This window comes from Rattus norvegicus, chromosome 14, assembly GCF_021556685.1.
Source record: "Rattus norvegicus strain SHRSP/BbbUtx chromosome 14, alternate assembly SHRSP_T2T, whole genome shotgun sequence".
Lineage (NCBI taxonomy): Eukaryota > Metazoa > Chordata > Mammalia > Rodentia > Muridae > Rattus > Rattus norvegicus.
The window spans coordinates 54145378-54172668 of NC_141547.1; positions in this window are offsets into that span (position 1 = coordinate 54145378).

Below are 27291 nucleotides of genomic sequence, written 5' to 3' on the forward strand. Positions count from 1 at the left end.
CAGGAACCCAAGCAACAGAAACCAAAACTACATGGCATCATCGGAGCCCAATTCTCGCACCAAAACGAACATGGAATATCCAAACACACCAGAAAAGCAAGATCTAGTTTCAAAATCATATTTGATCATGATGCTGGAGGACTTCAAGAAAGACGTGAAGAACTCCCTTAGGGAAACACAGGAAAACATTAATAAACAAGTAGCAGCCTACAGAGAGGAATCGCAAAAATCCCTGAAAGAATCGCAAAAATCCCTGAAAGAATTCCAGGAAAACACAATCAAACAGTTGAAGGAATTAAAAATGGAAATAGAAGCAATCAAGAAAGAACACATGGAAACAACCCTGGATATAGAAAACCAAAAGAAGAGACAAGGAGCTGTAGATACAAGATTCACCAACAGAATACAAGAGATGGAAAAGAGAATCTCAGGAGCAGAAGATTCCATAGAAATCATTGACTCAACTGTCAAAGATAATGTAAAGCAGAAAAAGCTACTGGTCCCAAACGCACAGGAAATCCAGGACTCAATGAGAAGATCAAACCTAAGGATAATAGGTATAGAAGAGAGTGAAGACTCCCAGCTCAAAGGACCAGTAAATATCTTCAACAAAATCATAGAAGAAAACTTCCCTAACCTAAAAAAAGAGATACCCATAGACATACAAGAAGCCTACAGAACTCCAAATAGATTGGACCAGAAAAGAAACACCTCCCGTCACATAATTGTCAAAACACCAAACGCACAAAATAAAGAAAGAATATTAAAAGCAGTAAGGGAAAAAGGTCAAGTAACATATAAAGGCAGACCTATCAGAATCACACCAGACTTTTCGCCAGAAACTATGAATGCCAGAAGATCCTGGACTGATGTCATACAGACCCTAAGAGAACACAAATGCCAGCCCAGGTTACTGTATCCTGCAAAACTCTCAATTAACATAGATGGAGAAACCAAGATATTCCATGACAAAACCAAATTTACACAATATCCTTCTACAAATCCAGCACTACAAAGGATAATAAATGGTAAAGCCCAACATAAGGAGGCAAACTATACCCTAGAAGAAGCAAGAAACTAATCGTCTTGGCAACAAAACAAAGAGAATGAAAGCACACAAACATAACCTCACATACAAATATGAATATAACTGGAAGCAATAATCACTATTCCTTAATATCTCTCAACATCAATGGCCTCAACTCCCCAATAAAAAGAAATAGATTAACAAACTGGATACGCAACGAGGACGCTGCATTCTGCTGCCTACAGGAAACACACCTCAGAGACAAAGACAGACACTACCTCAGAGTGAAAGGCTGGAAAACAACCTTCCAAGCAAATGGTCAGAAGAAGCAAGCTGGAGTAGCCATTCTAATGTCAAATAAAATCAATTTTCAACTAAAAGTCATCAAAAAAGATAAGGAAGGACACTTCATATTCATCAAAGGAAAAATCCACCAAGATGAACTCTCAATCCCAAATATCTATGCCCCAAATACAAGGGCACCTACATACATAAAAGAACCCTTACTAAAGCTCAAAACACACATTGTACCTCGCACAATAATAGTGGGAGATTTCAACACCCCACTCTCATCAATGGAGAGATCATGGAAACAGAAATTAAACAGTGATGTCCACAGACTAAGTGAAGTCATGAGCCAAATGGACTTAACGGATATTTATAGAACATTCTATCCTAAAGCAAAAGGATATACCTTCTTCTCAGCTCCTCATGGTACTTTCTTCAAAATTGACTATATAATTGGTCAAAAAACAGGCCTCAACAGGTACAGAAAGATAGAAATAATCCCATGCGTGCTATCGGACCACCACGGCATAAAACTGGTCTTCAATAACAATAAGGGAAGAATGCCCACATATACGTGGAAATTGAACAATGCTCTACTCAATGATAACCTGGTAAAGGAAGAAATAAAGAAAGAAATTAAAAACTTTTTAGAATTTAATGAAAATAAAGGGACAACATACCCAAACTTATGGGACACAATGAAAGCTGTGCTAGTAGGAAAACTCATAGCGCTGAGTGCCTGCAGAAAGAAACAGGAAAGAGCATATGTCAGCAGCTTGACAGCACACGTAAAAGCCCTAGAACAAAAAGAAGCAAATACACCCAGGAGGAGTAGAAGGCAGGAAATAATCAAACTCAGAGCTGAAATCAACCAAGTAGAAACAAAAAGGACCATAGAAAGAATCAACAGAACCAAAAGTTGGTTCTTTGAGAAAATCAACAAGATAGATAAACCCTTAGCCAGACTAACGAGAGGACACAGAGAGTGTGTCCAAATTAACAAAATCAGTACTGAAAAGGGAGACATAACTACGGATTCAGAGGAAATTAAAAAAATCATCAGATCTTACTATAAAAGCCTATATTCAACAAAACTTGAAAATCTGCAGGAAATGGACAATTTCCTAGACAGATACCAATTACTGAAGTTAAATCAGGAACAGATAAACCAGTTAAACAACCCCATAATTCCTAAGCAAATAGAAGCAGTCATTAAAGGTCTCCCAACCAAAAAGAGCCCAGGTCCAGACAGGTTTAGTGCAGAATTCTATGAGACCTTCATAGAAGACCTCATATCAATACTATCCAAACTTTTCCACAAAATTGAAACAGATGGAGCACTACCAAATTCCTTCTATGAAGCCACAATTACTATTATATCTAAACCACACAAAGACCCAACAAAGAAAGAGAACTTCAGACCAATTTCCCTTATGAATATCAATGCAAAAATACTCAATAAAATTCTGGCAAACCGAATTCAAGGGCACATCAAAACAATCATCCACCATGATCAAGTAGGCTTCTTCCCAGGCATGCAGGGATGGTTTAATATACGGAAAACCATCAACGTGGTCCATTATATAAACAAACTGAAAGAACAGAACCACATGATCATTTCATTAGATGCTGAGAAAGCATTTGACAAAATTCAACACCCCTTCATGATAAAAGTCCTGGAAAGAATAGGAATTCAAGGCCCATACCTGAACATAGTAAAAGCCATATACAGCAAACCAGTTGCTAACATTAAACTAAATGGAGAGAAACTTGAAGCAATCCCACTAAAATCAGGGTCTAGACAAGGCTGACCACTCTCTCCCTACTTATTCAATATAGTTCTTGAAGTTCTAGCCAGAGCAATCAGACAACAAAAGGAGATCAAGGGGATACACTTCGGAAAAGAAGATGTCAAAATATCACTATTTGCAGATGATATGATAGTATATTTAAGTGATCCCAAAAGTTCCACCAGAGAACTACTAAAGCTGATAAACAACTTCAGCAAAGTGGCTGGGTATAAAATTAACTCAAATAAATCAGTTGCCTTCCTCTATACAAAAGAGAAACAAGCCGAGAAAGAAATTAGGGAAACGACACCCTTCATAATAGACCCAAATAATATAAAGTACCTCGGTGTGACTTTAACCAAGCAAGTAAAAGATCTGTACAATAAGAACTTCAAGACACTGAGGAAAAAAATTGAAGAAGACCTCAGAAGATGGAAAGATCTCCCATGCTCATGGATTGGCAGGATTAATATAGTAAAAATGGCCATTTTACCAAAAGCAATCTACAGATTCAATGCAATCCCCATCAAAATACCAATCCAATTCTTCAAAGAGTTAGACAGAACAATTTGCAAATTCATCTGGAATAACAAAAAACCCAGGATAGCTAAAGCTATCCTCAACAATAAAAGGACTTCAGGGGGAATCACTATCCCTGAACTCAAGCAGTATTACAGAGCAATAGTGATAAAAACTGCATGGTATTGGTACAGAGACAGACAGATAGACCAATGGAATAGAATTGAAGACCCAGAAATGAACCCACACACCTATGGTCACTTGATTTTTGACAAAGGAGCCAAAACCATCCAATGGAAAAAAGATAGCATTTTCAGCAAATGGTGCTGGTTCAACTGGAGGTCAACATGTAGAAGACTGCAGATCGATCCATGCTTATCACCCTGTACAAAGCTTAAGTCCAAGTGGATCAAGGACCTCCACATCAAACCAGACACACTCAAACTAATAAAAGAAAAACTAGGGAAGCATCTGGAACACATGGGCACTGGAAAAAATTTCCTGAACAAAACACCAATGGCTTATGCTCTAAGATCAAGAATCGACAAATGGGATCTCATAAAACTGCAAAGCTTCTGTAAGGCAAAGGACACTGTGGTTAGGATAAAATGGCAACCAACAGATTGGGAAAAGATCTTTACCAATCCTACAACAGATAGAGGCCTTATATCCAAAATATACAAAGAACTCAAGAAGTTAGACCGCAGGGAAACAAATAACCCTATTAAAAAATGGGGTTCAGAGCTAAACAAAGAATTCACAGCTGAGGAATGCCGAATGGCTGAGAAACACCTAAAGAAATGTTCAACATCTTTAGTCATAAGGGAAATGCAAATCAAAACAACCCTGAGATTTCACCTCACACCAGTGCGATTGGCTAAGATCAAAAACTCAGGTGACAGCAGATGCTGGCGAGGATGTGGAGAAAGAGTAAAACTCCTCTATTGTTGGTGGGATTGCAGACTGGTAAAACCATTCTGGAAATCAGTCTGGAGGTTCCTCAGAAAATTGGACATTGAACTGCCTGAGGATCCAGCTATACCTCTTTTGGGCATATACCCAAAAGATGCCTCAACATATAAAAGAGACACGTGCTCCACTATGTTCATCGCAGCCTTATTTATAATAGCCAGAAAATGGAAAGAACCCAGATGCCCTTCAACAGAGGAATGGATACAGAAAATGTGGTACATCTACACAATGGAATATTACTCAGCTATCAAAAACAACGAGTTTATGAAATTCGTAGGCAAATGGTTGGAACTGGAAAATATCATCCTGAGTGAGCTAACCCAATCACAGAAAGACATACATGGTATGCACTCATTGATAAGTGGCTATTAGCCCAAATGCTTGAATTACCCTAGATCCCTAGAACTAACGAAACTCAAGACGGATGATCAAAATGTGAATGCTTCACTCCTTCTTTAAATGAGGAAAAAGAATACCCTTGGCAGGGAAGGGAGAGGCAAATTTTAAAACAGAGACTGAAGGAACACCCATTCAGAGCCTGCCCCACATGTGGCCCATACATATACAACCACCCAATTAGACAAGATGGATGAAGCAAAGAAGTGCAGACCGACAGGAGCCGGATGTAGATCGCTCCTGAGAGACACAGCCAGAATACAGCAAATACAGAGGCGAATGCCAGCAGCAAACCACTGAACTGAGAATAGGTCCCCTATTGAAGGAATCAGAGAAAGAACTGGAAGAGCCTGAAGGGGCTCGAGACCCCAAAAGTACAACAATGCCAAGCAACCAGAGCTTCCAGGGACTAAGCCACTACCTAAAGACTATACATGGACTGACCCTGGACTCTGACCCCATAGGTAGCAATGAATATCCTAGTAAGAGCACCAGTGGAAGGGGAAGCCCTGGGTCCTGCTAAGACTGAACCCCCAGTGAACTAGTCTATGGGGGAGGGCGGCAATAGGGGGAGGGTTGGGAGGGGGACACCCATAAGGAAGGGGAGGGGGGAGGGGGATGTTTGCCCGGAAACCGGGAAAGGGAATAACACTCGAAATGTATATAAGAAATACTCAAGTTAATAAAAAAAAAAAACAAAAAAACAAACAAGTCTAGATTCAGAAGGCAGTTAGACTTACCCTCATCAACTCTATTTTTCAGTTATTAATTGAAAGAGATTATTAAAGAATAAAGCATTATCCTCTAATACTTTCATTAAAAAAAAAAGAAAAAGAAAATTGGTGGACGTTTTTGTGATTATCAGGGGAAAAAAGCAAAATTTGAGGTGTTGATTACAATTCAAATGCAAAATAAAAAGAGAGTGGTTCTTTTGAGTAAAAAAAAAAAAATGTGAATGCTTCACTCCTTCTTTAAATGAGGAAAAAGTATACCCTTGGCAGGGAAGGAAGAGGCAAAGATTAAAACAGAGACTGAAGGAACACCCATTCAGAGCCTGCCCCACATGTGGCCCATACATATACAACCACCCAATTAGACAAGATGGATGAAGCAAAGAAGTGCAGACCGACAGGAGCCGGATGTAGATCGCTCCTGAGAGACACAGCCTGAATACAGCAAATACACAGGCGAATGCCAGCAGCAAACCGCTGAACTGAGAATAGGTCCCCCGTTGAAGGAATCAGAGAAAGAACTGGAAGAGCTTGAAGGGTCTCGAGACCCCATATGTACAACAATGTCAAGCAACCAGAGCTTCCAGGGACTAAGCCACTCCTAAAGTCTATACATGGACTGACCCTGGACTCTGACCCCATAGGTAGCAATGAATATCCTAGTAAGAGCACCAGTGGAAGGGGAAGCCCTGGGTCCTGCTAAGACTGAACCCCCAGTGAACTAGACTATGGGGGGGAGGACGGCAATGGGGGGAGGGTTGGGAGGGGAACACCCATAAGGAAGGGGAGGGGGAGGGGTATGTTTGCCCGGAAACAGGGAAAGGGAATAACACTCAAAATGTATATAAGAAATACTCAAGTTAATAAAAAAAAAGAAAAAAAAATAAGCAGGTCCTAGCATTTTGCTGTATACAGGAAATGCACCTCGGTGACAAAGAAAGACAGTACCTCAGAGTAAAAGGCTGGAAAACAATGTTCCAAACAAATGGTCTCAGGAAACATTCTAATAGCCAATCCTAACACCCAAGAAAATAATAGCCATTATAATAACCAATAAAATAGACTTTCAACCAAAAGTTATCAAAATCAATGGGAAAGGCAATTCATACCATCAAGGAAAAAAAATCTACTAATATGAACTCTCATTTCTGAAAAACCTATGCCCCAAATGCAAGGTGTTCAACATTTATAAAAGTAATATTACTAAAGTTCAAAGTGCACATTGAATCTCCCTCAACAATAGTGGGAAATTTCAACACTTTACTCTTACCAATGGATAGATCATGCAAACAGATATTAAAGAGAGACACAATTAACTAACAGAAGTTATGACCCAAATGGATTTAACAGCTATCTACAGAACATTTCAACCTAAATTAAAAAATATATTCTTCTTAGTATCTCATGGTACCTTCTCCAATATTGACCATATAATCTAACACAAAACAAGCCTCAACAGATACGAGAAGATTTAACAATCTCACACATTCTATCAAACCACCCAAAGGATAATGCTGGACTTCAATAACAACAAAAACAACAGAAAGCCCATATACTCACTGAAACTGCACAACTCTCTGCTCAATGATAACTTGGTAAAATATTCTCTTTGTTCCCCTCATTGTGGTACGGTTTGCAGGAATCATTGTAAGTTCCATATCCTCTGTTTCCTTTCTCAGGATGTGCAGGCACCACTTCACACCATGCTGGAAGGATGAAGCAGAGTCCTGAACAGTTGTGGTCTGTAGAATTCTGGTCCAGCAGGAATTAAGTGCTTGGATATTTGGGGATAAGGCCTTTTTTTTTTGAAGATTTTAGTGTTACAGACTCCTTTGATGATCCCCAGTGGAACAGCCATATAAATACACACTTTTAAGGTGACCAAAGTGAACCTTGGAGAGTGGGGAAGGAGTTTTCAGGGTAAATAAAAAATTATTGACTGGAGTTTAATTGACTGTGAATGCCTCATGGAGAGGCATATCAGGAATTCCAGTTACTTAATGGGTACTGATCAGGAAAGAAGTTGAATTTGCCAAGGACTACGAGACCTTCCTCAGAAGACTAGGGGTCTGCCTCTCTAGACAGTATCAGAGAAGGGGAAGCTCTGCTGGATAAATGGAGTCATACATTTGTTTCAAGCTCAGAGGAGCTCTTGGACATGGTAGATTTCAACCTTAATTAGCAAGATTTCTCAATACCTAATCTCTTCAGGGCTTTTAATATAAAGGAGTTGGTTTATATCAAATCTCTTTTCTTTCTCCATTAAGATGATTATGTGGTTTTTGTTTTTTGGTTTATTTTTTATTGTGGATTATGTTTATATATTTTTACATGTTGAATCATACTTGCATCGTTTGGAGGAAACCTTCTTGATCCTACTGGTTGATCTTCCAATGTGTTCTTGGGTTTGATTTGTACTCTTTCCACTATTAGTTAATATATAAGAGTTTGTCAATCTCATTGATTTTTATCAAAGATCTAGCCCTTTTTTAATGATTCTTTGTATTGATTTTGTTGTTGTAGTTATTTCACTTTTAATGATTTATTGATTTTACCTGTGGGTTTGATTGTTATTGATGTCATGTCCTTTTGGATATGAGTTTTTATTTTTGGTTTCTGTTCTAAAGCTTTCAGATGGACTATTAAGTTACTAGTAAGTGATCTCTACATTTCTTTCTTTTCATTACTTAAAAGGATATAAAAATGTAAATATATTTTGATTATATCATTCCCTTTCAGTTCATCCAGGTCCTCTCCTCCACAGTACCCATTCCAATTCAATGTCTTTCCTAAAAATTGGTAAGTAGGAACATAATCTGCAAAGACTCTAGGTTGTGTATTTGGAGAAATTTAAGTTAAGTCATAAATTCATTGCATCTGCTTCCTAGTTGCAGATAAAGTGTGACTATTTAGTCTTGTGCACTAGCCACTATGCTTCCCTGCCTTCTGCTACATTTCACCATGATAGATTATATCCCTATGTAACTATAAGCAAAACATAAGTTCTTTCCACTTTAGGTAGCTTTTGTTTTGGTATTTAATCGTTGAAGTGGAAAAGAATCAAGATAATCAAGATGGGAACTAATACCAGTAAGCACAATTATTTCTATGATAAACCTGAGCCCATTCATGGTTCTTAGAACTTTAGAGGTTTTTTATTTTTTGGGGGGTAAGGTGACAAAGGTTTGTAATTTTAATCTAATAAAACTTTTGAGTTTCACATGCTGAATATCTGGTAGAAAATTATGCTTAGAGAAATGTGGGTGTGGATTCATGGCTTATGAGTATTCTGAAGGAAATACAAATTCTGTTGGGACTTGAGTTAGGCACCCAAAATATTTGTGTGCTATCTTCATACCATTTTAGCCTTTTTGAGAAACCCTGCATTTAAATCTAATGAATCAATTTGTTTTATCTTGAAAAAAAAAAGTACAACAGAGACTTTACAGACCAGTCTTCAGAAATTGTAATTGTTAAAGAGATCTGCACTGCCAAAAAGAAACCTGTTGTAGGTGGACTCATAAGATGAAGGTATCATATAATGATGTTGTGTACAGTGCAAAGGCAGACTCTCAGGGTGCCAGTTTTTAAGATACAAGTTCATTAAAAAGAATGTCAAAAACGCCTTAAACAGAGAGTTCCCTGTTTTCTTAAAAGAACATGTATACATCTTTTTGTCCCTGGGATCACCACAGAGAAGTTGAAACAGCTGTGATTCAAGAGGACCATGTTGAATCTACCTGGCAAGAGAAGATTGCATTATTATTTTCTTTGTAGATATGAGAGATAAAAGATTGATTAGGTTATGAATTTGGTTCTAGTACCTGAGAACAACTGAATTACTACATAGTCAGGGGCTTTAGAGTCAGTACAAAATTCTTGAAATCATTTGTTTCAAGCTGTGAAGATGAAACCTATGTTTCCAGGCATATTTTAGGATATTAGAGATGCCAGGGCCAGTGGAACATCTGTCATTGAGCAGCTACCCTCACGAGGTGGAAAGAGCATATTAGAATAGCTTTGCATGGTAAAGATAGAAGAGCTAAAATGTTGAAATACACATATATTTTGGAGTCTAGCCAAATTAATCACTAGCCCCAGATGTTAAACATAGAACTGTAGAATTTAATGTTTCTTATGCTGAATTTGTCTTTTTTTTAACCAATTCTTCCTTCTTGGATTAAGAATGCTTACTTGAGCACTATTTTTGATAAGTATGTAACTTCTTTTATTATATTTTAAAATAAGCTACCTTTTAAATATATTGGATCTTTAAAGTTTGTATTGTTTATTGTGGGGACTTTTAAATCACAGCTGAAATAAACGCATTTTACAATGAATTTTATTAATATTTTAACATGGTCATGGGACTACAAAGACCAGGAGTCTAAGAATACAGCATAAAAGTAATATATTTGAGTGTCAGGATGACAAAGAGGAGAGCTGCTCTTTTGATGAAAAGATGCTTCACAAATATTCAGCCTTAGATAAGAATCCTGCTGGACATAATGTGAGCTACCTTCACTGGTATTTCCATTGTTTTCATTAATATTTGCTTCATATCAGATTCTTAGAATATAATTGATGCTAAATGATTACTTATTGAATGAATGACTAGATAATATTTTTAAACATAGATGTATATAGTGTTCAAAATGGAATGACTACATGGACTGTACCTAGCTCCAGTCCACATCTATGAGTAGATATACATCTTTGGTCTCCATGTGGGTCCCCCAACAACTGGATCAGAAGTGGTCCATGACTCTGTTTCCTACCTCTCAATCCCATTCCTCTAACTGGACTGCCTTGTCCGGTATCAGTGGGTGAGGACTTGCCCAGTCCTGCAGTGATTTGATTTACTAAGGTGGATTGGTATACAGTAAGGCCTCACCTCCTCAGAGGAGAAGGGGAGGATGGAAAGGGGACCTGTAAGGGGAGACTCAGAGGAAAGTAGGGGGTACAGTAAGGATGCAAAATGAATAAATAAATTAATTAATGAGAAAATTAAGTGACCACAATTCTTGAGTTACGTCTCCAAGAAAGAATTAAGTTTTATGACCTGATGTATGCAATTGTTCCTATACACAGTAAAGAAAACAACAACTTCCAAAGAAGTTTCCTCTGTCTTTCTTTTTCAACTTTGAGGCCCTTTAAAAATTTACTTTTCTGTATAGAAATAATATCCAAATAATATTAACTACAATAATATAAATACTTGTGATTCTGAACATATAAGTGATCTTCTATATAGAAAGTCAGTCATCTTTAAAATATATTGAAGCAGTCATGGTGGTAGACATTGTTCAATAAGTACAAACTGTAACTAATAACAATGTTCCACAAATACCGGAATCAATGAAATGTCCCCACTGATATATATAAAGTATTATGAACTTAATACAGCTCTAGGACTGTATTTTGTAAGTATAAGGTAAAACAAGAGTCTAAAGTTCAAATATTATTTAATACTAATACAATTGTTAAATAAAATTTAGTTCAAAATTATAACAGCATATTTTTAAATCAGAGTAGTTATAAGAGAAGCAGGACATCTTAAATGTGGTAGTAACATCGTATATCCAGGATAAACATGCACATACCACATGTAGAAAGAATGAGACAATTACCATCTATTGTGACTTAAAAGGAAATCTTTATATGTCAATATGTGATATGATTTGTGTTATGTGAGCCCCCGCCAAAGTATTTGGTAGCCTCAATTTCAGTCTTATTTATCTGGGAAAAATGAAAAGTATAAAGAAAGTATATAAAAAAGCATAAGGTAGAATTAATGAACCTAAATCAAAAACAGAGAAATCACTAACCAGGGTTCAAACACCAACTTTCAGAGACAAAATTAGATAAGTAGTTATTTACAAAAACTTTGAAGATCAAAATATACCAATTAGCCCATGATTTGTGAGATTAAAATCAAAGCAATTAATATATGAACCTATCAGCATCCCTATTAAAGATAAGTGTGTACTGAATAACTTATAGGCAGGATTATGGGTATGAAGATACAACATTATTTCAGCTTTCAAGAAATATAAACATACTTCATTTGAAAATATTTCAATTAAATTCCACTTATTGAAAAACAAATACCACAACAGCTAATACAGGAGCTACTTTTTGGGAGGGCCAACAAGCAGCTGAAAAAAATCAGATGCAAACACTAGAACCCAACCAATGGGGAGAAGCCAGGGACACCTGGGATTGAAGTGGGAAACAGCTAGAAGAAGCTAAAGAGGGAAGGAGGGAAAAGGAGGGAAAACCAACAGTCTTAACTGACCTGGACCCCTGAGATCTCTCAGACAATGACCCACCCACCAGGAAGGATACACCAGCTGATATGAGGCCCCGGACACATATGTATACAGCAGAAGACTGCCTGGTCTGGCCTTAGTGAGAGAAGATGCACCTAACTCTCCATAGACTTGAGGCCACAGGAAGTGGGGTGGTCTGGTGGGCGTGGGGGTTGGAGAAATCCTCTTGGAGATGGGAGCAAGAGAGTAGTTAGAAGGAGAATAGTGGGGGTGGGGTGGGGACCGGGAGAAGGATAATGTCTGAAGTGTAAATAAGGATTAAAGAATAAAAATAATAAAATTTAAAAAGAGAAATAGAGAAAAAAACTTCATTTAAAGTGATCCAATTTAAGTCAATGTTTGATTTCCTGAAAGGAAAAAGTAAAGTGAAAGGATAAAGTAAAATTTTTCAACACAAGTCTAATTAGATGAAGACAAGCATTTGAACTTAAACCTCAGGAAATACCTTTGCATACTACAGTTTAAGATGGTATAAATAAAGATCGCCTTGCACTTCATCATATCCTCTCCCTGTTCAACTAAGGTTTCCTATAACTGAATACTATATAATTACTTGATTAGAATAGTCCCCTGGTATTCTTTTCTTTTCCAAAGGTAAGTATTTCAATAAAGGGAAAAATGCTGATTTTCTTCATGAGATCACCTAAAATATAAAATAATATAATCACATAAAAGTTGTGAAACTGAAGTTTGATTTTGAAAACCATGCTCTTTTATCATATGTCTTACATTTTCTGAAATATAATTAATACTAAATGACAGATTACAAATAAATGACCAGATAGTATTTAGATGATTGATCTTTTTTATCTTTATTAAATTGACTATTTCTTATTTAGGGATTGTTATTCCTTTCCCGGTTTCAGGGTCAATATCCCACTAACCCTTCCACCTCCCCTTCTATATTGGTGTTCCCCTACTCATCCTCCCACCATTACCGCCCTCCCCCCAACAATCACGTTCACTGGGTGTACAGTCTTGGCAGAACCAAGGGCTTCCCCTTCCACTGGTGCTCTTACTAGGCTATTCATTGCTACCTATGAGGTTGGAGCCCAGGGTCAGTCCATGTATAGTCTTTGGGTAGTGGCTTAGTCCCTGGAAACTCTGGTTGGTTGGCATTTCTTTCTAAATTCCTTCAACGGGGGTCCTGTTCTCAGTTCAGTGGTTTAATGATGGCATTCGCCTAAGTATTTGCTGTATTCTGGCTGTGTCTCTCAGGAGAGATCTACATCCGGCTCCTGTAGGCCTGCACTTCTTTGCTGCATCCATCTTATCTAATTTGGTGGCTGTATATGTATGGGCCACATGTGGGGCAGGCTCTGAGTGGGTGTTACTTCTGCCTCTGTTCTAAACTTTGCCTCCCTATACCTTCCCAAGGGTATTCTTGTTCCCCTTTTAAGAAGGAGTGAAGCATTAACATTTTGGTCATCCTTTTTGAGTTTCATGTATTCTGTATATGTAGGGTAATTCAAGCATTTGGACTAATATCCACTTATCAATGAATGCATACCAAGTGAGTTTTTCTGTGATTGGGTTAGCTCATTCTGAATGATATTTTCCATTTCCATCCATTTGCCTATGAATTTCATAAAGTGACTGTTTTTGATAGGTGAGTAATACTCCACTGTGTAAATATACCACATTTTCTGTATCCATTCTTCTGTTGAAGGGGATATGGGTACTTTCCAGCTTCTGGCTATTATAAATAAGGCTGCTGTGAACATAGTGGAGCATGTGTCTTCGTTATATGTTGGGGCTTCTTTTGAGTCTGCCCAAGAGAGGTATAGCTGGTTCTTCAGGTAGTTCAATGTCCAATTTTCTGAAGAACATCCAGACTGATTACCAGAATGGTTGTACCAGTCTGCAATACCATTAACAATGGAGGAGTGTTGCTCTTTCTCCACATCCTCGCCAGCATTTTCCGTCACCTGAGTTTTTTATCTTAGCCATTCTCACTAGTGTGAGGTGAAATCACAGGGTTGTTTTGATTTGCATTTCCCTTATGACTAAAGATGTTGAACATTTCTTTAGGAATATCTCAGCCATTCGTCATTCCTCAGCTGTGAATTCTTTGTTTAGCACAGAACCCCATTTTTTGATAGGATTATTTGTCTCCCTGCAATCTGACTTCTTGAGTTCTTTGTATATTTTGGATGTAAGCCCTCTATCATTTGTAGGATTGGTAAAGATCTTTTCCCAATCTGTTGGTTTTCGTTTAGTCCTAACAACAGTGTCCTTTGCCTTACAGAAGCTTTGCAGTTTTATGAGATCCCATTTGTTGATTCTTGATCTTAGAGCATAAGCCATTGGTGTTTTGTTCAGGAAATTTTCACCAGTGCCCATGTGTTCGAGATGCTTCCCCACTTTTTCTTCTATTAATTTGAGTGAATCTGTTTGATGTGGAGGTCCTTGATCCACTTGGACTTAAGCATTTTACAGGGTGATAAGCATGGATTGATCTGCATTCTTCTACATGCTGACTTGCAGTTGAACCAGAATCATTTGCTGAAAATGCTATCTCTTTTCCATTTGATGGTTTTGGATCCTTTGTCAAAAATCAAGTGCCCATAGGTGTGTGGGTTCATTTCTGGGTCTTCAATTCTATTCCACTCGTCTATCTGCCTGTCTCTGTACCAATACCATGCAGTTTTTAATCACTATTGCTCTGTAATAGTGCTTGAGTTCAAGGATAGTGATTCCCCCAGAAGCCCTTTTATTGTTGAGAATTGTTTTAGCTATCCTGAGTTTTTTGTTATTCTAGATGAATTTGCACATTTTTCTGTCTAACTCTGTGAAGAATTGGACTGGTATTTTGATGGGGATTGCATTGAATCTGTACATCGCTTTCAGTAAAGTGGCCATTTTTACTATATTAATCCTGCCAATCCATGAACATAGGAGATCCTTCCATCTTCTGAGATCTTCTTCAATTTCTTTCTTCAGAGGCTTGAAGTTCTTATCATATAGATATTTCACTTGGTTAAAGCCACACCAAGGTATTTTATATCATTTGGGACTATTATGGAGGGTGTCGTTTCCCTAACTTCTTTCTCTGCTAGTTTATCTTTTTTTTTAAAGATTTATTTATTTATTATATATAAGTACACTGTAGCTGTCTTCAGATACACCAGAAGAGGGAATCGGATCTCTTTACAGATGGTGTGAGCCACCATGTGGTTGCTGGGAATTGAACTCATGACCTCTGAAAGAGCAGTCGGGTGCTCTTAACCGCTGAGCCATCTCTCCAGCCCCAAGTTTATCTTTTTTGTAGAGAAAGGATACTGATTTATTTGAGATAATTTTATATCCAGCCACTTTGCTGAATGTGTTTATCAGGTTTAGTAGTTCTCTGGTGGAACTTTTGGGATCACATAAATATACTTTTATATCATGTGCAAATAGTGATATTTTGACTTCTTCTTTTCCAATCTGTATCCCTTTGATCTCCTTTTGTTGTCTGATTGCTCTACCTAGAACTTCAAGAACTATATTGAATAAGTAGGGAGAGAGTGGTCAGCCTTGTCTAGTCCCTGATTTTAGTGGGATTGCTTCAAGTTTCTCTCCATTTAGTTTAATATTAGCTAGTGGTTTGCTGTATATGACTTTTACTATATTTAGGTATGGGCCTTGAATTCCTATTCTTTCCAGGACTTTTATCATGAAGGGTTGTTCAATTTTGTCAAATGCTTTCTCAGCATCTAATGAAATGGTCATGTGGTTCTTATCTTTCAATTCAATTATATAATGGTTTATGTTGATGGTTTTACATATTTTAAACCATTCCTACATGTCTCCGATGAAGCCTACTTGATCATGGTGGATGATTGTGTTGATTTGCTCTTGGTTTCGGTTTGCCAGAATTTTATTGAGTATTTTTGTGTTGATATTCATGAGGGAAACTGGTCTGAAGTTCTGTTTCTTTGTTTGGTCTTTGTGTGGTTTAGTTATAAGTGTAATTGTGGCTTCAGAAAAGGAATTCGGTAGCACTCCATCTGTTTCAATTTTGTGGAATAGTTTTGATGGTATAGGTATGAGGTCTTCTATGAAGGTCTGATAGAATTCTTCACTGAACCCATCTGGACCTGGGCTTTTTTTTGGGGGGGGGAGATCTTTAATGAATGCTTCTATTTCTTTAGGAGTTATGGGATTGTTTAAATGGTTTATCGTTCCTGATTTAACACCATTACCTGGTATCTGTCTAGGAAATTGTCCATTTCCTGCAGGTTTTCAAATTTTGTTGAATATAGGCATTTATAGTAGGATTTGATGATTTTTTGAATTTCCTCTGATTCTGTAGTTATGTCTCCCTTTTCATTTCTGATTTTGTTAATTTGTGCACACTCTCTGTGTCCTCTTGTTAGTGTGGCTAATGATTTTTCTATTTTGTTGACTTTCTCAAAGAAGCAGCTTTTGGTTCTGTTGATTCTTTGTATGGTCTTTTTTGTTTCTACTTGGTTGATTTCAGCTCTGAATTTGATTACTTCCTGCCTTCTACACCTCCTGGGTGTATTTGCTTCTTTTTGTTCTGTAGCTTTTAGGTGTGCTGTCAAGATGCTGATATATGCTCTCTCCTGTTTCTTTCTCCAGGCTCTCAGAGCTATGAGTTTTCCTCTTAGCACACCTTTCATTGTGTCCCATAGTTTGGGTATGTTGTACATTTATTTTAATTAAATTCTAAGAAGTCTTTAATTTCTTTCTTTATTCCTTCCTTGACCAGGTTATCATTGAGTAGAGTATTGTTCAACTTCCATGTATATGAGGGTATTCTTCCCTTACTCTTATTAACGATCAGCTTTAGCCCGTGCTGGTCTGAGGACGCATTAGATTATTTCTATCTTTCTGTGTCTGTTGAGGCCTATTTTATGATCGATTTGGGAGAAAATACCATGAGGTGGTAAGAAGAATGTATATCCTTTTGCTTTAGAACAGACACAAATATCTGTTAAGTCCATTTGGTTCATGACTTCTGTTAGTCTGTCTATGTCTCTGTTTAATTTCTGTTTTCATGATCTGTCCATTGAGGAGAGTGAAGTGTTGAAGTCTCCTACTATTATTGTGTGAGGTGTAATTTGTGCTTTGAGCTTTAGCAAGGTTTCTTTTATGTATGTAGGTGCCCTTGTATTTGGGGCATAGATATTTAGGATTGAGAGTTCATCTTGGTAGATTTTTCCTTTGATGAATAGGATGTGTCCTTCCTTATCTTTTTGATGTCTTTTGATTGAAAATTGATTTAATTTGAGATTAGAATGGCTACTCCAACTTGCTTCTTTAGACCATTTGCTTGGAAAGTTGTTTTCCAGCCTTTCACTCTGAGGTAGTGTCTGTCTTTGTCTCTGAGGTATGTATTCTGAAGGCAGCAGAATGCAAGGTCCTCATTGCATATCCAGTTTGTTAATCTATGTCTTTTTATTGGGGAGTTGAGGCCATTGATGTTGTGAGATATGAAGGAATGGTGATTGTTGCTTCCTGTTATATCAGTATTTGGATGTGAAGATATGTTTGTGTTCTTTTCTTCTCTTTGTTTTGTTCCCAAGACGATTAGTTTATTGCTTTTTCTAGAGTGAAACCTGCCTCCTTATGTTGGGTTTTTCCATTTATTATCCTTTGTAGGACTGGATTTGTAGAAAGATATTGTGTAAATTTGGTTTTGTCATGGAATATCTTGGTTTCTCTATCTATGTTAATTGAGAGTTTTGCTGGATATAGTAACCTGGGCTGCCATTTGTGTTCTCTTAGAGTCTGTATGACATCTGTTCAGGATCTTCTGGCTTTCAGTCTCTGGTGAGAAATCTGGTTTGATTCTGATAGGTCTCCTTTATATGTTACTTGACCTTTTTCCCCTACTGCTTTTAATATTCTTTCTTTGTTTTGTGCATTTGTATTTTCATGATTATGTGACAGGAGTTTCTTTTCTAATCCAATGTATTTGGAGTTCTGTAGGCTTCTTGTATGTTTATGGGTATCTCTTTCTTTAGGTTAGTGAAGTTTTCTTCTATGATTTTGTTGAAGATTTTTACTGAGCCTTTGAGCTGGGAGTCTTCACTCTCTTCTATACCTATTATCCTTAGGTTTGATTTTCTCATTGAGTCCTGGATTTCCTATATGTTTTGGACCAGTAGCTTTTTAAATTTTCCATTATCTTTGACAGTTCTGTCAATGATTTCTATGGAATCTTCTGCTACTGAGATTTTCTCTTCTATCTCTTGTATTCTGTTGGTAATGCTTGTATCTGCGGCTCCTTGTCTCTTCTTTTGGTTTTCTATATCCAGGGTTGTCTCCCTTTGTACTTTCTTTCTTGCTTCTATTTCCATTTTTAGTTTCTTCACCTGTTTGATCGTGTTTTCCTGGAATTCTTTCAGGGAATTTTATGATTCCTCTCCATAGGCTTCTACTTGTTTATTTATGTTTTCCTGCATTTCTCTAAGGGAGTTCTTTTATGTCTTTCTTGAAGTCCTCCATCATCATGATTAAATGTGATTTTAAATCTAGATCTTGCTTTTCTGGTGTGTTTGGATATTCAGTGTTTGCTTTGGTGGGAGAATTGGGCTCCGATGTTGCCATGTAGTCTTGGTTTCTCTTGCTTGGGTTCCTGTGCTTGCCTCTCACCATCAGGTTGTCTCTGGTGTTACCTTGTTCTGGTATTTCTGACAGTGGCTAGACTGTCCTATAGGCCTGTGTGTCAGGAGTTTTCTAGACCTGTTTTCTTGTTTTCCTTCAGCCAGTTATGAGAACAGAGTGTTCTGCTTTCGTGCGTGTAGTCTTTCCTGTCTACTGGTTTTCCGTTTTTCCTGTGGGCATGTGTCCTGAGTCCATCAGGCAGGTCGCATGGAGCAGAAAAGTTGGTCTTACTTGTGGTCCCATGGCTCAAGTTGCTCCTGGGGGACTGCTTTTGAGCTGTCCGTGAGGGCAGCAACCAGGAGGAACAGCACCACTTTTTCCTGAGGCCCCAGTGCACTGGGGTCCCAGATGGCATTTGGTGTTTTCCTCTGGAGTCAAAAATGTGGGCAGAGTGTTGTCTCTTCTCACTTCCCAGGCGTGTCTGCCCCTCTGAAGGTTTAGCCCTCCCTCTCATGGGATTTGGGTGCAGTGAGCTGTTGATTGGGCAATAAATGTCTTTTGTTTAGCATGATATTGTAAGGAGTCAAATTATAGACAATTTCCCATTTTTTTCTAAACAGGAATTAAATTTTTGTGCATTTAGTCAAGTGCATCATTTTTTCCTTCAAATGTGTCATGCTAAGAATGGAAGTAACTCGAAAATTTTCTTCTTGTCTTTCTTTTTCTATTGTCTGTCTGTGGATATTCTATGCTATCAAAAACTGTTACAGTGGTTTTGTTTGGGTACCACTTTTTTTTGGCTGCTACTGATGATCAGAAATTTTTTGTCTTTAAATGTTTTCAGAGCATCCATTTTAGTTAGATATCAGGTACTTTCTAATATAAATAAGTGTGCTGTATTTTATGTCTTTAATTCCTGTGGGTCCTCATGGTAAGTTATAGAGAATGGCACAATCTTGCTTTCCCATTCTAGAAACTTTTTCTTTTCCATTTAGCAGAATTAATGACTTCATTTCTATAAAAATAAGAATTTTCAGAGTCTTAACTGTGAGACAAAAAATCCAGTTCGGAGACAGTGAGTGGATTTAACGGAATGGGGCACTCTATCATGAGCCTAACTACTGTCAGAATACAAATTTGTTAATTGAAAATCATTGAAGTATGAATAAGTAAAGTCACTTGACTGACCACTAGGAAAAGAGTTGTTCTTGGCAGCTATTATATCCAGGTTTGCTACAATGATATGTGGATTTAAGTATATTTAATAAAACAAAAACCCGGAAGTGGGATACCTTTGAGTAATGAAGTTTATGCTAGGGATATAAAGCCTGAAAAACTGGAGTCTAGTCTGCCCAGTTTCTTGTATTTCTTAGTTAATCATGCTGATATTTTTATGCTAGGTTTATTTACTTGAGTGGGTATCAAGGACTATGGATCTTTTCCTTCTCAGAAGCCTACAATGAGCCTCAATTCTTTTTGGGGATACATGTTAAGCTTATCGTTGTGTGCTCTAGACACTAAATTGTTAACTTGGCCTACATTCTTAGCTGCTCTCAGCTACCTAAATGCCTGTTCTCCATAATATTGCCATTTCTAGCTGTCCTGTAAGGATCCTCACCTCTATAACAAGAGCTACATCTTCATAAATTTAATTTTATATCCCATTTAAACTTTGAAAGGTTTGGAGATGTGGTAAGTTTTTTCCCTTGTATTCTCACTAGTAGACTATAAAATCTTATGTCTCCTGTGTGTTACTACTTGAAAGTTCATATGGCCATTTTCCCTCTCTCAATTTACTTATAATTTCTTGAGAAATATTTAATCTATTTGAACTCATTCTAAATTTTCTTTTTAGTTTCTAAATTCTTTTTAAGATTTAGTATGGTATTGTTAGGGAAGTAAGGTTTTTGAGATTAAAAATTCAATTTGAAATAAAATACAAAATACTTGATCATGAATTCACATATTGTTTGATTTATGTATTTTAGAGAATGTCTCATTATATTCTGTATTTTCCAATAACATACATGAAGCCTAAGGTTATGTAATCTTTAAAAGTATATAACAAAATTTAAAGGTTAGCTAAGAGCACTTTAAAGGATATTTTAAAGACAAAGTGTAAGTTAGAGAGATAGTGCTAAAGTTATGAGGTGATGAATTTACATTTGTGCTCAAAGAGCTCAATAGCTTATTGTAAACCATTTAAATTACTGTATAATAGAAGTGGAAAGTGAAGGGGTTTTTGGAAAGTCAATTATGTCACAAGGTTTTGTTGGGACAAACTTGTGAAGGATTGTTTCTTCAAAGTACACACAGGTGAAAGACTAAGATTCATGGAAAAACATTTTACAGAAGTAGACATAAATGAAAGGATGTTTTATTGAAACAAACGCGTAGATATTCCAAGCTTCCTTTTGGCTAATATCCATTTATCAGTGAGTAAATACCTTGTGAGGTGATTTTTATTTGTACTACATAATATGTATCTTATATTATGTAGTTGAGCTACATTTGTAGGACTCTATAGAGAAACACCAAAAAACCTTCTGATGGTGTGTCAGTGTTTTTTGTTGTTGTTGTTTTGTTTCATTTTGGCCACTTTTGTGGACTCAGATTGAATAACAGAGTGATGTCAGCAGAAAAAGAGACACAAGTTGAGGCAAGACAGTTATGAAAACAAGACACATGTTGATACCTGTTGGAGGACGTGTGATGTATAGAAAGGGCATAAAAAGGACTGGACAGACAGTGATGGAGGCTAAGCTGGACTAATAAAGATAGCTGTACAATCCTTGCATCTTTGTGAATTTTTGCTTTGCTGAGAGAGACATAACTGAAAACTTCTGGTATTCTTCCTGGTCTCTCCTGTTGACTGGTGCCAATTCGGCTGGGGCCTAATTGTTCTTCATTGGTAGTGACATTTCTACTGATATGTGTTTACTATTTGGACTCTATGGAACTAGAATACTGGTATATCTGTGAAGTGTTTACTGCTGCATTGAGCTGCTTCTGCTGACCTGTGAACTAAGCTGCCAGTTTCCAGACAATACATATAAGAGTTGCTTCAAAGAACCATTTCTAAACAGGTCTAGTTCCCCCATATCCATTCTTTTCCATTACCATTGGTGGATGGTGGACTAAAAGAGTGGTTTCATTATGTTTAAAAATCATCGTTAAAAATAAAGTTTAAAAATATATTGTATAAAGAAAGATCTCAAAGTACAGGATATTTTCTGTGTTTTATTGCTTGTGTTTGGTTGAACTGTCTAGCACAACCCAAATACTTTCATTTCATTTCATTTTAAGAAAGCCTTGCCACCTTTAACATTGAAAAACATCTATCATATATTTTACCAAAATTCGGCAAGAGAAAATTATTTTCCTTTATGTACTTTTAAAGTAAGCACTAAATATATTAATGTATATTGAGATTCACTTAGCATATAATGTCTAGCCTATTCTTGGTTGTATACCAATGGCAGCAGAACCTTTGTTCTAATATAAGTGCTAGGTATGGAATAAAATCAAGAATGCCACCATAATTTTATGAAAATGTATACTGCTATTCTAAAATAAATGTATTAGTCAGCATCACTTTTTCTATATTGTCTGGCAAACAAATAATAAATAAACAACCAAACAAATGAACAAAGTAGCAAGCAATTGCAGTTCTGCTTCCTTAGAGCACGATACGTTTGTGACAAGCTCAAAAACTGTGAGTCTAAAGGCAAGGTAACATGAGAAAGCAAATCTCAAAAAAGCTCTGGGATTTAAAAATAACAACATCAACAACAAAAACAAAATAAGAAAAAAACAAAAAGCAAAAAACTCCCAAGAAACAAAAAACATGTGGCTTTTTTTAAGGAAGCTGCGACATTTTTCTATATTGTTACAAACTGATTACTCCCGGACATGGCTCACAGTTAACTCCTCTAATGAGGCACCACACGAGAAAGCACAGTGGTGTTCTACACATTGTCCACCAAGGAATGTAGTCGTGAAGGTTCATGATCAACTGGTGATTCTCCAGCTTCCTGATGTCATGACATTAGTCAAAAAAGTACTTGTTCAAAAGAAAAGGAGAAAAACCAGAATAATAATGATTCACTCTAATATTTATGAGGAAAATGTGTCTAAAACCTTTTCAGGAAAACAGGTTTTGACAGGAAGACTCTGGGGATGCTTAATCTGCTTCTGATTAACAAGGTACTTTACCTGATTCTAATTTATTCTGGTGTCTTCTGCACGAAGAAAAGGCATATGTATATTAGTACAACAGGATGTCACCTCTTTCATAAGCTCAATTCCCTGTAGAATGATGCCCTAGACCAAAGGGCAAAGACAATAAGACAAGAAGGGCATTTTATGCAAAGAAAAATTCTGCTGTAGAATGCACTGGGTCTTGAACAATTTCTAGACATTTCATTTTAAGCAGAAAAAAATCAAAATAAATAGCCTGTAAAAACTAAGATCACGGCCATATTTATATCATGATTTCTGATACACCTCTGCAGTAATGATTCCATAAGATATGCCTTTGATATGCCCTTCCTGTTTTTCAGATCCCCTGATTCTCTGGCTGGGGCCTGAAAGTTGCACTTGATTCCTTGCTCTCTCTTTTCTTTGAAGAACATACACAGCTAAACAACTTCTGCCTGACTTTCATATTAAGTAATGATGTGAGACAATCTCTACAACATTAGCTTAGACAACCTAGAGAAGATGTGGTAATCCCTAACAAAATTTATTTTGATATTTTCTTGTTATTTTCGATTTTTTCTGATTGTGTTATTTAAAATCTCATTCTTAAAAACAATATGATATATGATTGCCTGAATCATTTCCAAATACTTCAAAAGCAACATAAAACAAACAAACAAGCAAAACAAAATAATAACAAAGGAAGTGTGAATTCATTTCTTTCTCACAAAGATTTTTGATTGATATAAAATAAATCAATTGGTTTTTTAAATAATATTAATTAATTCACTTTACATCTTAATATCAGCCACTTCTTTTCCCATAGCCCTTCACACAGACCCCCCATCGTTGAACCATCCTCAACCATCCCCCACACAACCACCCAACATCCCCCTCCCCTCCAGGGTCACCACACTCCCAGGCACATCAAGTCACTACACTATAAGGTTTTCCTCGTCCACTGTGATAAGTCAAGGTAACCCAGTGTGGGGAATGTGATCCACAGACAGGCAGGCAACAAATTCTGAGATATCTGCCACTTCAGTAGTTGGGGAGTCTCACATGAAGACTAAGCTGTACATGTGTTACATGTGTGCAAGCGCCCTAGGTCCAGCCTATGCTCACTCTTTGGTATGTGGTTGGTTCAATCTCTGGGATCCTCCAAGGTTCCATGTTTGTTGACTCTCTGGGTCTTTCAGTGCAGTCCCCGCCTTTTTTGGTTTCACAACGGTTCTCAGAGCTCTTCCATAACAATCCCTGAGTGCCAACTAGCCTTTGGTTGAGTCTCTCTCTGCATCGTTTTCCTTTGGCTGCTGTGTGGAACCACTCAAAGAATAGTTTTCCTAAACTCCTGTCGGTATATATAGCAGAGTATTGCTAGTAGTGGCAAGGGTTGGTTCTTGCACATGGGCTGGGTCTCAATTTGGGACAGTGTTTGCTCGGCCATTCCCCCTGTACATCTTGTAAGCAGAATGCATTTTGGTGAAAGTTTTGAGGGCTGGTTGCTATCTTTATCCCTTCCCTAGGGGTCCTTCCTGGCTACAGGAAGTAGCTACATCAGGATCCACATTCTGCCCTGCCAAGAGTCAGCTGGAGCCATTCCAGTATAAGCCACAAGTCCTCCTCACATCAAAGGTCTTTGGCACATCCTATCAATTGCCGCTCACCTCACTACACATTTCAGATTTCTATTCTCTTTCCCCTGTTCTCCCTACATCTGCTTGCCCCTCACCATCCCACATCCCACCCAGTTACCTCCCTCCGTCTACCTCTGATATTTAATTTACCCTCCCTTAGGCCTTCCTTATTATTTGGCTTCTTTAGGTCTGTGGATTGTAGCAGGGCTGTCCTGTATTTTATGGCTAATATCCACTTATAAACGGGTACATACCATGCATGTTGTTTTGGAACTCGGTTTCAACACTTCATTGTGTAATTTTCTTTATCTGTTCTTCAGCTGAGTGGCATCAGAGTTGTTTCCAATTTCTGGATATTGAAAATAAAGCTTCTATGAAAATCATTAAGCAAGTGTAGATGGTAGAGCTTTTGTTTATATGCACAGACATGTTATAGGTGTGTAGAACTAGTCCCAGTTTTCTGAGAAATCTCCAAATTGATTTCCAGAGTGTTTAGACAAGTTTGAACTCCCCCCAGTAATGGAGGAATGGTCCCCTTTTCTACATTCTTGCCAGGATGTGCTGTCCCTTGAGATTTTGATCTTAGCAATTCTGATTGGTGTAAGGTGGGATCTCAGAGTCATTTTGATTCGCAATTCCCTGATCAAGGAAGTTGAGCATTTCATTATGTGTATCTTGGTCACTTGAGATTCCTCTGATAAGAATTCCCTAACTCTGTGGTTAAATTGGGGGAAAGCTGGAAGAAGTTGAGGAGGGCGTCAACCCTGCATAAGGACTGGCACTCTCAATTAACCTGGACCCCAGAGATCTCTCAGACACTGGATCACCAGCGAGGCGGCATACATCAGCTGATATGAGGCCCCCAATACATATATAGCAGAGGACTGCCAGGTCTTGGTTCAGCCATAAAATATGTACCTAACCCTCTAAAGTCTGGTGGCCCCAGGGAGTTTAGGGTGGGTGGGTAGGGTGGGTGGAGTGGGGAAATCCTTGTGGAGGCCGAGGGAATGGGGAGAAGGTATGGAATGTGGAGCAGTTGGAGGGTGGACCAGGAGGGGGATAAATTCTGGAGTGTAAAAATAAAAGAAAGAAAAGAAATAATACTAATACTAATACTAATACTAATACTAATACTAATACTAATACTATGAAGAAGAAGGAGGAGGAGGAGGAGGAGGAGGAGGAGGAGGAGGAGGAGGAGGAGGAGGAGGAGGAGAATTTTCTAGCTCAGAAACCCAATTTTAAATTGGGTTATTTGGTTTGTTGGTATCTAACTTCCCGAGTTCTTTATATATTTTGGACATTAGGTATTTTTCAGATACAATGCTTGTGAAGATCTTTTCCCAATCTGTAGGCTATCATTTTGTGCTACTGATAGTGTTCTTTAATATACAGAATTTTTTTAATTGTTGATCTTAGAGCCTGAGCCATCGATGCTCTGTTCAGGAAGTTATCTCTTGTACTATGAGTTCAAGGCTATTCTCCACTTATTTTTCTATTAGATTTAGTGTTATCTGGTTCTGTGTTAATGTATTTGATCCCTTTGTATGTGACCTTGTACAGGGTGATTGATATGGATCTATTTGCATTCTTCTACACACAGACATTTAGCTAGACCAACACCCTTTGTTGATGATGCTCTCCGTTATTCGTTGTATGGCTTTGGGTTCTTTGTCAAAAATAAAGTGTTCATAGATGTGATGGTTTAAATATGATTTCCCCAAGGAGTTTGACTATTAGTGTGGACTTCTTAGAGTAGGTATTGTTGGTATCAGGAACCAGCTTTCGCCTCCAAATCCAGAGGTGACATTACTCACAGGCAACAGGAACCAGCATATCTGTTGTTATGGCAATGGCCGTACATTCCCATTTGATTTAGTTTTGATGTATCTTAGAGCAGTTATATCACAGTTTAAAAAAAAGGTAGACCCTTTATGCCCCCTTTCCCTTTCTTCTTTCTTTCTCTCTTTCTCCTCCTCTGTCTCCATTGTCCTCAATAAACCTCTTCCATGTGGGACTGTATTGATCTGGTGTGGTCTGTCCAGATTTGAGCAACAGGTATAGCCTTTTCAGAGTGAGCGTGTCTAGGTTGGACAAAGTGAGCTAGTGTGGGCATGGACTTTAAGATCCTCATTCTAGCTCACTGGAAGCCAGTTTTCTTATAGAAGCCTTAAGGTGAAGATGTAGAATTCTCAGCACTTCCTACACCATGGCTGCCTAGATGATGCCATGTCTCCACCTTGGTGATAGTGGACTGAATACCTGTAAGCCAGCCCAAATTATATGTTGTCTTTTGATGAGTTGCCTTGATCATGGTGTCTGTTCATAGCAGTAAATCCCTAGCTCATACATTAGTTATGTGGGCTTATTTCTAAGTCTCAAAATTGATTCTGCTGTAGAGATGCTTCAGCCATTAAAGGCTAAGTTCACAACAAAATCAATTGGTTTTGACCTGATGACTATGCAAAATGAATTGAATCCAGTCCAATTAGGATAACAAAGGCTACAAAAGTGATGTCTATTTCATATAGGCAATTTATTTGTATTAAAATCTGTGGGATGTACAGAGATGAAATGTTTTATGTTGATTACCAATAGACTTGGTTTTTTTTAAAACATTTTTTCTTTTATTGGACATTTTCTTTATTTACATTTCATATGTAATCCCCTTTCTAAGTTTCCCCTACTGAAATCCCTTGTCTCATCCCTGCACTCCCTGCTTCTATAAGGGTGCATCTCCACTCACTCAACCACTCCCTCCCTCTTCCCCACCCTGGTATTCCCCTAGCATTGAGGCTTCACAGGACCAAGGGCCTCTCCTCCCATTGGTGCCTGACAAAG